Genomic DNA, 12,177 nt, shown 5'->3' on the forward strand with positions numbered 1-12,177 from the left:
CACTCTCGTTGAGAACAAGAAAACTTAAAATTTCTTGTTGTCTGGACAATCTAGTTATCTCTACTCAAAAAAATAAGTTGAAATAACTAAATTGCTATAATATTTTTAACAGTGTAGTTTTCTGCAATCTTGTTCAAATATACCTGTCATATTTGGTCATGTCTTGGCAAATTGGATGATGTTATGCTTTTTTAATTTTTTTGTTTTGTTTTTTTGCTTTTTCTTTGCAACTCCTCATGAATGTGATAATTTAACCTTTTCACATCTGGCATATGTTTTAAAGGAGCCACTTTGCCCATTTTTTGAATAAACTATGGATTTGTACATCTGTCTGAAGACTCTTGATTTTATGTCTGATCTTGTACATTAACACTATAATAGTGTAAATTGTTTTTGCACTAAACAGAATACTTTATAAATGGCACTTATAGTGTAATCCAATGGATTTAAATCAACACCAGGGGTGTTAAAACCCCATAGTGTAAAGATTGTAAGTGTAACACTTTACACTTGCAGTGTATTTTTTCTACACTGTAAGGTGCTATATTAACACTCTAAATTCAACACTACAAACAGTGTACTTTTTACTCTAGATAGAGTGGGACCATATATGATCCAGAGTAGTGTTAAAATTAACACTTTAAGTGTTAATTTGACACTGCGTTTTTTACTGTGTAGCCACTTTAACCAAAAAAAATTAAAAATGCATTTTTATTTTTAATTTAAGTGCACTGAACATTCATTTGTTAAATAAAACATTTTCTATTCTTGCAAATGATTCAGGTGTACATGTCCTTGAGTAATATCTGCATGCACTCCTGAAGAGAACACAATAGCTATAGTAGACAGACAGCCAGTAGAGAGTCTGGTGTGGAAGGTGGACCTGAATGACTTCTGTACAGGTTGTCACAACGTCTCTTATTTTTTATCTGTCGTCACCAACTTCCCTGAAATAAAATGATATACAACGATTACTATTAACATTTAGCTGACGCTTTTTATCCAAAGCAACTTACAATTGCTATATATATATATATATATATATATATATATATATATATATATATATATATATATATATATATATATATATATATATATATATATATATATATATATATATATATATATATGTCAGAGGTCACACACCTCTGGAGCAACTAGGGGTTAAGTGTCTAGCTCAGGGACACATTGGTGTCTCACAGTGGATTTGAACCCAGGTCTCTCACACCAAAGGCATGTGTCTTATCCATTGTGCCATCACCACCCACAATTAAATATAAATAATACAACGATTATAATAAATATAACGCGAGGCTCTTACATTTAAAATGCTGGTTCTTGCCTCGGTGGTGAACATGTATGCAGAAAGTTCTACCGAGCAGAAATTTAATCAGGTGAACAGTTTTCACAAGTGTAAATGAGGTTTTAAAATTCAAATGATCAGTCACGTGAGCGCCCAGGTTTCGCAAGCGCAAAGTCTGACAAAAACGTTACAACATTTAAAGTTTAGAAAATATGAAATATTTTATATATAAAGGATCTATAATTTTACCTCAGACTTTAAATCAAACCGCCTCATAAGTGAGTGACATGTTAATGCAACATCTCAATTAGTGTCTCATTCAACAACAACAACATACTTAATAACTCACTGTACTTTTTATCTAGCCACATATTCACAAAAACATTTCTCAACTACATCAACTGTCTAGTTTCAGTTCATGCAAAAGGCATTCACCCTAAAAACAAAAAGATGAACATCCATTTTACAAATTTAGATAAACTGAACATAATGAAATTGCTTGCAAATGCAAGCAATTTCAATGAAAGAAATACAAGAGCTGTTATATTGGCTCAAAAATCTTTTTTTAAATGTATAATGTTAGTTGGTTTCTAACAATCATAAAATCATGATAATTTCAAACTCTCTCTCACTCACCGAGGTTTCGTTTTCCGCAGCTTGAAACCGATCAAGACCATCATAACAAGAACGATCATGACAAGAGCCAAAGGCCACGACTCATCTATAAATGCAAATAAAACAAACAGCACAATAAAATCAACAAATGTACTCTCTTAATGGACAGTAAATAAGCTGATCTATGAAGAATGATAGAACAATATTAGAAAGCAAACGTCTATTATGGACTCGGCTCATACTTTGATTTGACATTAAAAACTTGATTTTCACCACAGTGGGTCAAAAAAAGGAACAAAAAAAACTTTTCAATTGTGTCAAGAAAATAATGAGATATAAGGAAAAAAATAATAACTATATTCCAAATTTCGCTCCTAAAAACGAAGAAACAGATAATTGACTGATACCTGTGTTTTATCCAAATGTATGTATATCTTTGTATCCCTAATTTTTCTGCACTGGTAGCTTCTGTCACTAAGACAAATACTTTGTAAGTTGTTGGAAATACTGGTTAACCTTTGTTTTTTTCTTGATATTTTGTGACTTTTTCTCATTTATCATGATGAGCATGCATGTAAAGTTTCAACATGCTGATATTTTTTGACATATACAAACAAAATTACTGTTATGTTTGTGATGTTCGCGGGCCAATTTGACCCATCATAGACAGCCATTCAAAAGCAACTGTACAGACACAAATTAAAAACATTTATTTTCTGTATGTCAGGGCACTTCAACTCCAGTTCTAACGTGCAAGTGCATCTAAAAGTGTTCTAACCCTATCCAAACACACTTGAAAAAGCTAAAATTACAGTGTTCAAAATTACTTGCAAATTACAGATGAAAATCTTTGTCAGACACAGATAGTAAAATAAGCTCTCATGTCAATATTCAAGATATCTAAAATACCTAGCTTTTAACCAAAACCTTTATGTAGCATTTTCAAAGGCAGCTTCACAGAGCCAAAAAAATAAATAAAAAACATTTATTTGATGTATGTTTTTGTTATGTTTGGTTTCTCACTTCCCAGTGAGTGAATAATGAACTAGGGAAAGTTAACGTAGGAAAATGAAAAATTTTCATTATACAGCAATTATTTTTTGTTCAGTTACGATGTTCAAAGCATAAAATGTAAAAAAAAAAAAAGTAAAAAAAAAAATATATATATGCAACAAAAAAAAAATCAGTATACTATTTATTTTCCAATTTTGTCAAAACAAAACTGTTTTAAAAAATTGTTTAAAAACATTTTCATAAATCATATTTTCAGATATAATGTTTTTGTAATGTTTGACAAATGTTTATGTTGTTCAAAGTTTACAGTTTGTATCTAAATCTTTGTTGTTTTTCATAGTGTGATTTTTGAGGAATTGTATTGAATCCAATCTGGGTCAATTTGACCCGGTCCATAAGGGGAGTACACAGAAATCGAACAGATTTTTTTACACCTCTTGCGTTTGTTTCCTAGTGTTATTGTTGTTTTGTGAGTGATTATTGAAAAGTATTAAATAGGGCGGAGGATGTGTTTTAAGGTGAGTCATCCTTTTAAATGATTAGAAGAGATTTAAGGAAATACAGAAAAATAAAAAATTGTTAATTAATGGGCATTTCAGCTATTTGCAAATAATATTTTTATTTTGGTGAAAGGCTATCAGGAAAGCCAGGAGACCACGTTGGATAATTTCATTCACAATATGAATACATTCACTCTTCAACTTAAACCATTAATGTTTAATATTTGTACGTAAATGATATACCTTCAATTCAAAATGGCGAAATTTCACACACACACACACACACACACACACACACACACACACACACACACACACACACACACACACACACACACACACACACACACACACACACACACACACACACACACACACACACACACACACACACTAGATTGACTAGAATATTGTCATCTTCATCATTATATTCTTCTACTGGCCTGGTCAGACAAGCCTAAATTATTAGTAAACTAAACTAAGCTAAGCTAAAATAAAATAAAGTAAAAGAACAAGGACTAAATGAGAGGATTTATTATGAAAAACAATTCAAATTCCTAAATACTTACCCCGACTGTAATATTTAAAACTTGGCTTTTCAATTATATACAGTATGTGAAAACTGTATTACTGTATGTAGTAAATATACACATATACTTATTATAAAATGTATTTGTTGTTAAATAAGCCTTATTAATATCTGTCCCCTAGGACCATCAGGTACACATTTGCTACATCTTCGACATTATTAAAACAAGGCCTGTGAGATTACACAAAGGCGAATTTCTGCAGCAGCTCTTTTTTCACTTGCACAGAAAAATAGATTCCATATTTCTCAGAATTAATATGGCCAATGAAATACAAACATTGATCTCTTGCAATAAAATAATGATGTACCTTATATAATACAAATGTAGTTATGGACTTAATCTTAAAAGTTTCCCTCCTGCTGATCTACGATGGTTAAATTATAACATCCGAATCAATAAATAAATATTAGGTAAACATAACGGCCGAATTTATTTATTTTAAGGCTGATTGTTGCTGTGAATTTGCATTTCCTTGGATATTATTTGGGTTTTTGTCGCAAAATGATCATTGGTCTTTTGTTTATTTATTTTTTATATTTTATATTCTTTTTGTTTTATATTTGGTGTGAAGGAACTTTAAGATAAGAACACAATTATAAGGTTACATGACAATGATGACTGAAACTTTTTTTTAAATGAAAAAAAAAAAAAAATAGCAAAAACAAAAACCAATCTCAGATAGTTATGAAATATAATCGATTTGGCAACAACATGTACAGTCGTTGAGTCTGTCTGAAATTAATTCCTACCTGTAGGTGCGGAAGGTACCTCTGCCATCTTTAGTGAATGAGACTCCAGATAGATCACAAGAATAACGCTTCAAACTAGTTTGTTAAAACGTTAAAGAATGAAACCTGTCAAGGATTTGGTCAGAAGAAAAACGGAGAGAACGGCAGCTTTCACCTAATATTCCCCCTGCAGATTTTTTCTGTTATAGGAGGAGCCTGATTGACCAACAACGCTCACAACCACACCCACTAATGACTAGACCTTGAGAGAAAATAAAATAACATTAGAGAATATATGAAAAGATGTGGGTAGTAGTCTCGTAGTGTTAGGAAACATAAAAATAACAGAATTTCATATGTTAAAGCAAATAAAGTTGAAACCATCCTAGTCTCCACAACATCTGTTAAATTCTCGTATTATGTGTTTTCTCTCTCTCTCCGCCCTCAGAGGAAACTTATGCCTGCTCATACACTCCCACGGCCCACTCGGTTGCGACTGGTTGGCAACCTTGACTGACTTTGTTAAGTCTATCGGGATATCGCTATAAAATCTATCTTGTTCAGACAGTCATCTCATGATACCCCGAATGGATTCTTACTCTACATCAATAAATAGACTGGGACAATACAATCAGAGTTTGAGGGCATTCCTCATTCTCATTTTATTGTTTCTTGCAGAGGCAAAAGCTAAATACACCACTGTAGGTCCATAGGCCAGATACACAATTACATTTGAAAGCTTACCCTCTTCTCTACTCAGTGTGTTTGTTCTCACTAAGAATGGCAGGTGATGGCAGATCCTCTAAGGTTGTGGTTTGGTGGCTTCAGCTTCCGCTTGCCTGTAAGGTCTCTCTCTCTGTCTCTCCAAAATATCTTCCACACAGAGTGCTCTAAAAGCCCCATTTTATAACCACCAATGATGCACACTATCTCCACATTTACGCACATGTTGCTTCTAGCTGTTAACATATTTCCTGTTTGCGTCAATGGTATCAGCAATTCACACATTGTTTATAGATTCATACACTTCTACCCATATAGCAAGCGATCTTGTCTCGAATGTGTCCTCTATCTGGCACTGCTGGCCTCCTGTCGGTAATGGCATATCTCCTGTCAGCCGGAGCTGAGCCGTGTGTGGCAATGATGGCACGGCAAACAACACAGCAAAATCCCCAGTGTTAAATTAACAATCCTCAGTGTGTGTATATTGTAACGTGCGCAAGGGGGGAGGGGGGATCTATGGCGTGTGCACAAACTGTGATTGACAGTCTGATCTCACACAGCCCTCCACTGATTGGATCAGAAGATCCGGGAGCGATGGATTTTTGCAAAGCCAATAACAGAGGCGCACGTTTTTTTTCTAAAACCGGCTGATTTATGTTGTTCTGTCAGAGCATAGGGTGTCGGTTTCAGTGAATATGATAAAAAAAAATCTTGCCAACTGCAGCTTTAACACTTTGTTTACACTTTTTTTTTTTTTTTTTTTTGTTCTAAATTAACTTCTCACTGCTCTATTTGCACGCGTTGTGTGATTCTTGAGATGCTTTCTTTTTACCCCTTTGTGGTAATTCACACAAAACAATATATGAAACTTTATGTATGTGACATGAATTGTTATGTTCCTACAGTTGTTTGGTTGAATACTGATGTCTATACATCGTGGTAAGATGATCATTGTGTGTGTAGAGCAAGAGCAGTGTGTAGAGAAACAAAATACAGATTCTTACCGTATAACACAACAGGAAGGAGCGTTTCCTGTACATTTGAACAACCTTATATATCAGCCCGAGGTGAGTGTATTTCTTGCAACAATGTTTTATGCTAATGCATTGATTTATTGGTATTATTAGTAATGATTAACAACATATCTTGAGTTCTTTTTTATGTTTTGAACGCGTTTGTGATCTGCCACGAAGACATTGAAAATGTTGATGGACCCTGATCCATTTCCTTGTAAAAAAGTTTTCATGATTGCAAAATACCAGAGCTTAAACCCACTAAAACTTTGCAGTGTAAATTTGCAGTAACTGACAGCAGCTTCACCTGCATGGTACTGTTGTTTTTACAATTTTTTACTGTAAAAATGGTCCTGTAATTTGTAAACACAGATCACCATAATGGTGAATTCAAATTTGTGATTTTCTCCAGTGATTCTGCTTGTTAACATCAGGCTAACACCTAACATCTCAATGCTAAATCATCACTCAATTAATCACTTAATTATCTCATCAAATTTAACACTCTTGAGTCTTGAGTGTTAAGCCTGGTTCACGCGGCAGGATAATTAGGCCGATTTTAGCCCCGATTTACCCCTTCCGACAATCTTAAGGATGCTCCGATTATCGTAAAATAATCTGATCAGATATTCCTGCCGTGTGTGGTGTGTTAAGAGTGCTCTCGCTGCTCGGAAGGACGTCAGGACCGCTCCGATCTCAAATCGGGGATATCCAACATGTTGGATTATTTTGGCCCGATTTCTCCTCATGTGTGGTGTCCCCCAGGGACAAACGAGCACGCAGCCTGTGGACTGTGGCGTGTAGCCAATCAGAAAGCGAGGTGACGAGACGCAGAGGAAGCACTGGGAAACAAAATCAAAACAGCCGGCGTTATGGCGCACCAGAAAGTCCGGTGGTCGGAGATGGATTCATTTAAAAAGAAACTACAAACTATCGCCACTGCATCCTCTTCGTCCGCCATGATTGTTTACTCTGAAGTCACGTTTGATCTCGAGGGATTTTGCGAGATTTTCCCTCTGACCTGGGAATGCTCGGGAGTCAAATCGGTTCGTGTGTGATGTGTTGATTTTGCCGTGTGGCTGCGCACCACACACGGTATGACCAAAACAGTTAGACCCCTTATTTTTTATCGCCGTGTGTGGGGTCTCTCAGGTTTAGAAAATCGGCCGACAATTTTAAAATCGTCCCGTGTGAACCAGGCTTTACTTATAACACTCTGAGTGTGGAATCATATAAACACTGAGCAGTGTTAATTTAACACTGTGGATTTTGCTGTGTAGTAGAGCTGAATGAGAGGATTTTCTATGTAATTATGAACTAACACAGTCTAATGCAGTGTTTCTCAACCCTGCTCCTGAAGGACCCCCAACACTGCACGTTTTTTTTGTCTCCCTAATCAAACACACTTTATTCAACTCATCAGCTCATAATCAGATATATGTGATAATGAGCTGATGAGTTGAATCAGGTGTGTTTGATTAGGGAGACAAAGAAAATGTGCAGTGTTGGGGGACCTTCAGGAGCAGGGTTGAGTCTAATGGATGTGGAGACTGAGAAAGGGTTTTTTTCCCCCAGCTTCTGGAACCAAGAAGCTTTTTTAATTAGGTGTTCAAGCACTTTAGGGCTGAAAACCTATTGTATTTGCTATTTGAAAAAAAAAAATTGCCCTAAAACGCATCGTGCAGCCCAAACCGTAAGGCCTAGAGACTTGAAACTTGGCCAGATGGTAGGCCATACTTTTGGGGAGAACCTATCAGAGTATGACCCCGATTGGCCCATAGGTGGCGCTACAGCAACCAAAAGTACTAAATTGCTAATAACTCCTAGACCGTTGGCCCTGGCCTCCAGGACCGTTGGCCCTGGCTTTTTACACCACTGTGATCCTTGGCTCAAGACAAACAAGATGTATGTCTCAGATTTCAATTTGGGCCTAAAAAAAAAATGTTTACGTCCAATTTTGTACAAAACCTAATTTTGCGAACTAGTCCCTGTTTTTTCGCCCGATCGGAACCAGACCAGTCTAGGACAATTCTCTGGACTCTCTAGATCAATAATTATCGAAAAAAAGTTGAAATTTTGCAATTGGGTGGCTGTAACAGGGTCATTTAGAAAAAGGGGCGGGGCAAAATACACTCAAAAGCCTATAAATCATAAATAAAAACTCAGAACTTCACAAAAAATGATGAGCATATGTGCCATAACATGGCGAAGAAGCATGCAAAGTTTCATGGAGATCGGACCATAGGTGGCGCTATAACTGTCAAAAAGGTCTCATTCTTATAAGGTGTTCAAGCACTTAATAGGTGTTCAACCTATTGTAATTGCTATTTGAAAAGAAAAAACAACCCTAAAACGCATCGTGCAGCCCAAACCGTAAGCCTAGAGACTTGAAACTAGGCCAGATGGTAGGCCATACTTTTGGGGAGAAATTATCAGAGTATGACCCCGATTGGCCCATAGGTGGCGCTATAGCAACCAAAAGTGCGAAACTGCTCATAACTCCTAGACTGTATGTCGTAGACTCAAGTGTCTTATATCTTTGGAAAGCTGGACGCCTGACGAACAAAACTTATATCTCCGATTTCATTTCCGCCATTATGGATTTTCCGCCATTTTGAATTTTGTCAAAAAACTACATTTGCAAACTAGTCCCTGGTTTTTCGCCCGATCGGAACCAAACCAGTGCAGAAATGTTCTCTGGAGTCTGAATATCAATAACTATTGAAAAAATGTATAAATTTTGATTCAGGATCGCTAGGGGTGCAAAATGAACGTTGTGGGCGGAGCCTATTTTACTAAAATGGCTATAACTCCAGAAGTAAATGAGATAGCTTCACCAAACTCGGTACACATGTGAATGAGTTCATTCTGATGTTACATTAAAAAAATCGCGTCGATCTAACACTAGGTGGCGCTATAACATTAAAAAAACATAAAAGGGGGTGTGGCCACCTGACCGTTAGTCCGATTGACTTTAAAATTGGTATGCAGTGTCCTGGTCCAAGGTGCCATGTATGTCTATTACCCCTTTTCCACCAAAAAAGAACGGGTTCGGAACTGGTGCTGGTTCAAAGTTGGTTCGGAGTTGGTTCAACTTGCGAACCTCCTCAGAACCTGTTTGTTTTTCCACTTCTAGAGCGCCCAGCGAACGACGTCGTTACGTCACTGTGTACGTCGCTTTACGTCTCAGCTAGAAACGCTTGCAAGTACAACATTACTTTGGGATTATCTCTAACTCGTGAACCAAGAAGGCTTTAAAAACAATTGAAATATGTAAGTCTTTTAATCTTTTCCTTTGATATGTAATCTTTTCTGATTAGTTATGTACACCTGTCTTGTCTTTTTTTTCTCTCCGTTTATTTGTTCTATTTTGTGACTGTTTTCTTCTTTGCTTACATAATGTTTTCAATAAAAAAAATAAAAAAAAAGCTAGAAACGCTTGCGCCAACTTCAAGCATAACAATTACAATGGCGGACTACATCGTGTTTCTGCAAATGTTTCTCCTGGCTTTGCGGTCAGAAAAGATGTTTAGGACACATCTAAACCCGCCCCCAGCCCCCGACGTAAGCCTGACGTGGTAAAAGAACGGTTCTCTGGTTCTAGTCCAGCAAAGAGTTGGTGCCGCTTTGGAACCAGTTTTCCTGGCCGAGAACCGGTTCTTTGGCTGTCGAAACACAAAGAACTGGTTCGCGCGCTGGCACCGGCTCCGAACCGGCTCTCAAAACGCTTTGGTGGAAAAGGGGTAAAAGAGGACATTGGTGTATCTCAAAAAACATGGCCGCCATTGGCCAATGACTTTGAGCACCTATTAGACAAGGTTAACGGAGGCCAATCAGAACGAAACTTGATGGGCATGTTCAACTCATGGCCCAAGAGGTCTGTAAGAGATTTGAAAGAAATCGGCCACTAGTTGGCGCTAACGAGTTTTATGGCTCTGTAATCACGTGGTGTAGCACACATCCCCACAAAATGCATATCATTTGATAGACCTCCTCATGCTGAACAACTTTGCCTCTTGAACCATTGCTGTCAATCAAATCGTTCATTAAATATTCACGAATATGTTAAAAACCTATTTTTGCAAACTAGTCCCTGGTTTTTCGCCCGATCAGAACCAGACCAGTCTAGGACAATTCTCTGGACTCTCTAGATCAAAACTTATCAAAAAAAAGTTTAAATTTGCCCTTTGGTTCACTTTAACAGGGTAATTTAGAATATTGGCGTGGCAAAATTCATTCAAATGCCTATAAATCATAAAAAAAAACAATAATTGGTGCGCATATGTGACATAACATCATTAACAAGCACGCACAATTTTATGGAGTTCGGACAATAGGTGGCGCTATAACTGTTAAAAAGCTTTAAAACCATATATTTCCTATGGTAAATTGCCTGTATTGGCTGTAAATGGTCTTTTCCATCTAGTATGTCAGTGGCTAAATTAATGCTAAATAAAAATTAATGTCTTTTGATGCCTTTGTGCTTAACGGCCTTAAAGGCCTTAACTGCTTGAACACTGCTAAATGCTGCTTGCAGCTTTAATTATTTATTTGTTTTTATTATTACTTTACCCAGCTTTGAGCATGTTGAAATGCAAAAAAAATCAGTAGATCTGACAGTTTTCTGTAATGTTCTGTAATGTAAAATAATGGTGTCCTTTATTTGCCGTATTAAACACTATCCAGATAAAATCACTTCATGAAAAAATCAGCTTGAAAGTTTCATAGTCTGGAGAACCAACAGCACACAGTAGAGGCGTAGTCAGAATCAGAATCAGAAAGAGCTTTATTGCCAAGTGTGCTTGCACACACAAGGAATTTGTTTTGGTACTGAGGCTTCCCTTGGACATATACAAATACAAATACAACAAGAAACATAATACTACAAATTATAAGAAAAAAAAGAAATATATAAATATATGAGAATAAAAGTATATGAGAATAAAAGCACTAAACAGTGGGAGTATTGCACTTAAAGGCATATGCCTTGGGAGGTGTGTTAACTGTTCAGGAGGGAAATGGCCTGTGGGAAGAAACTGTTCTTGTGCCGAGATGTTCTTGTGGCCAGTGATCTGAGTCTCCGTCTTGACGGTAACAGTTCAAACAGGTGGTGACCAGGGTGAGTGGAGTCTGTGGTGATTTTACCTACTCTCTTCCTCACTCTGGAAGAGTACAGGTCCTGGAGGTTTGGCAGGGGGGCACCATTGATCCTCTACGCAGTCCAGACTGTCCGTTGTAGTCTCCTGATGTCTGATTTGGTAGCTGAACCAAACCAGACAGTGATGGATGTGCATAAGACAGACTCAATAACAGCTGAGTAGAACTGAATCAGCAGCTACTGTGGCAAGTTGAACTCCCCAAGCTGGCGAAGGAAGTATAGTCTCTGCTGTGCTTTTTTCACAATGGAGTCAATGTGATTGTCCCACTTCAGGTCCTGAGAGATGGTAGTGCCCAGGAACCTGAATGACTCCACTGCTTCCACAGTGCTGTTCATGATGGTGAGTGGGGGGAGTGCTGGGCTTTTCCTCCTGAAGTCCACGATCATCTCCACTGTTTTGTGCGTGTTCAGCTCAAGGTTGTTATAACTGCACCAGACAGCCAGCTGTTCAACATCCAGTCTGTAAGCAGACTCGTCACCATTTCGGATGAGACCGACGACAGTGGTGTCGTCTGCAAATTTCAGGAGCT

The 12,177-nt window shown here is 37.2% G+C and overlaps 1 long non-coding RNA gene across 2 annotated transcripts; it reads right to left on the minus strand.

Annotated features, from left to right (window-relative positions):
* Positions 1-697: 697 nt before the first annotated feature.
* LOC143738533 (uncharacterized) lies at positions 698-4,985 on the minus strand. 2 transcript variants are annotated; one of them, XR_013203895.1, is made up of 4 exons: positions 4,775-4,985; positions 1,943-2,027; positions 1,325-1,374; positions 929-947 (listed from the first exon to the last, which is right to left on the minus strand). It is a non-coding gene; the product is annotated as an uncharacterized LOC143738533 (long non-coding RNA). The 2 variants fall into 2 exon arrangements; XR_013203896.1 differs by lacking the exon at positions 1,325-1,374 and having other exon boundaries at positions 698-947.
* Positions 4,986-12,177: the final 7,192 nt, after the last annotated feature.

The sequence above is a fragment of the Siphateles boraxobius genome, unplaced genomic scaffold, assembly GCF_051911475.1.
Source record: "Siphateles boraxobius isolate OS27281-9 unplaced genomic scaffold, OSU_SipBor_1 148, whole genome shotgun sequence".
Taxonomy (NCBI): domain Eukaryota; kingdom Metazoa; phylum Chordata; class Actinopteri; order Cypriniformes; family Leuciscidae; genus Siphateles; species Siphateles boraxobius.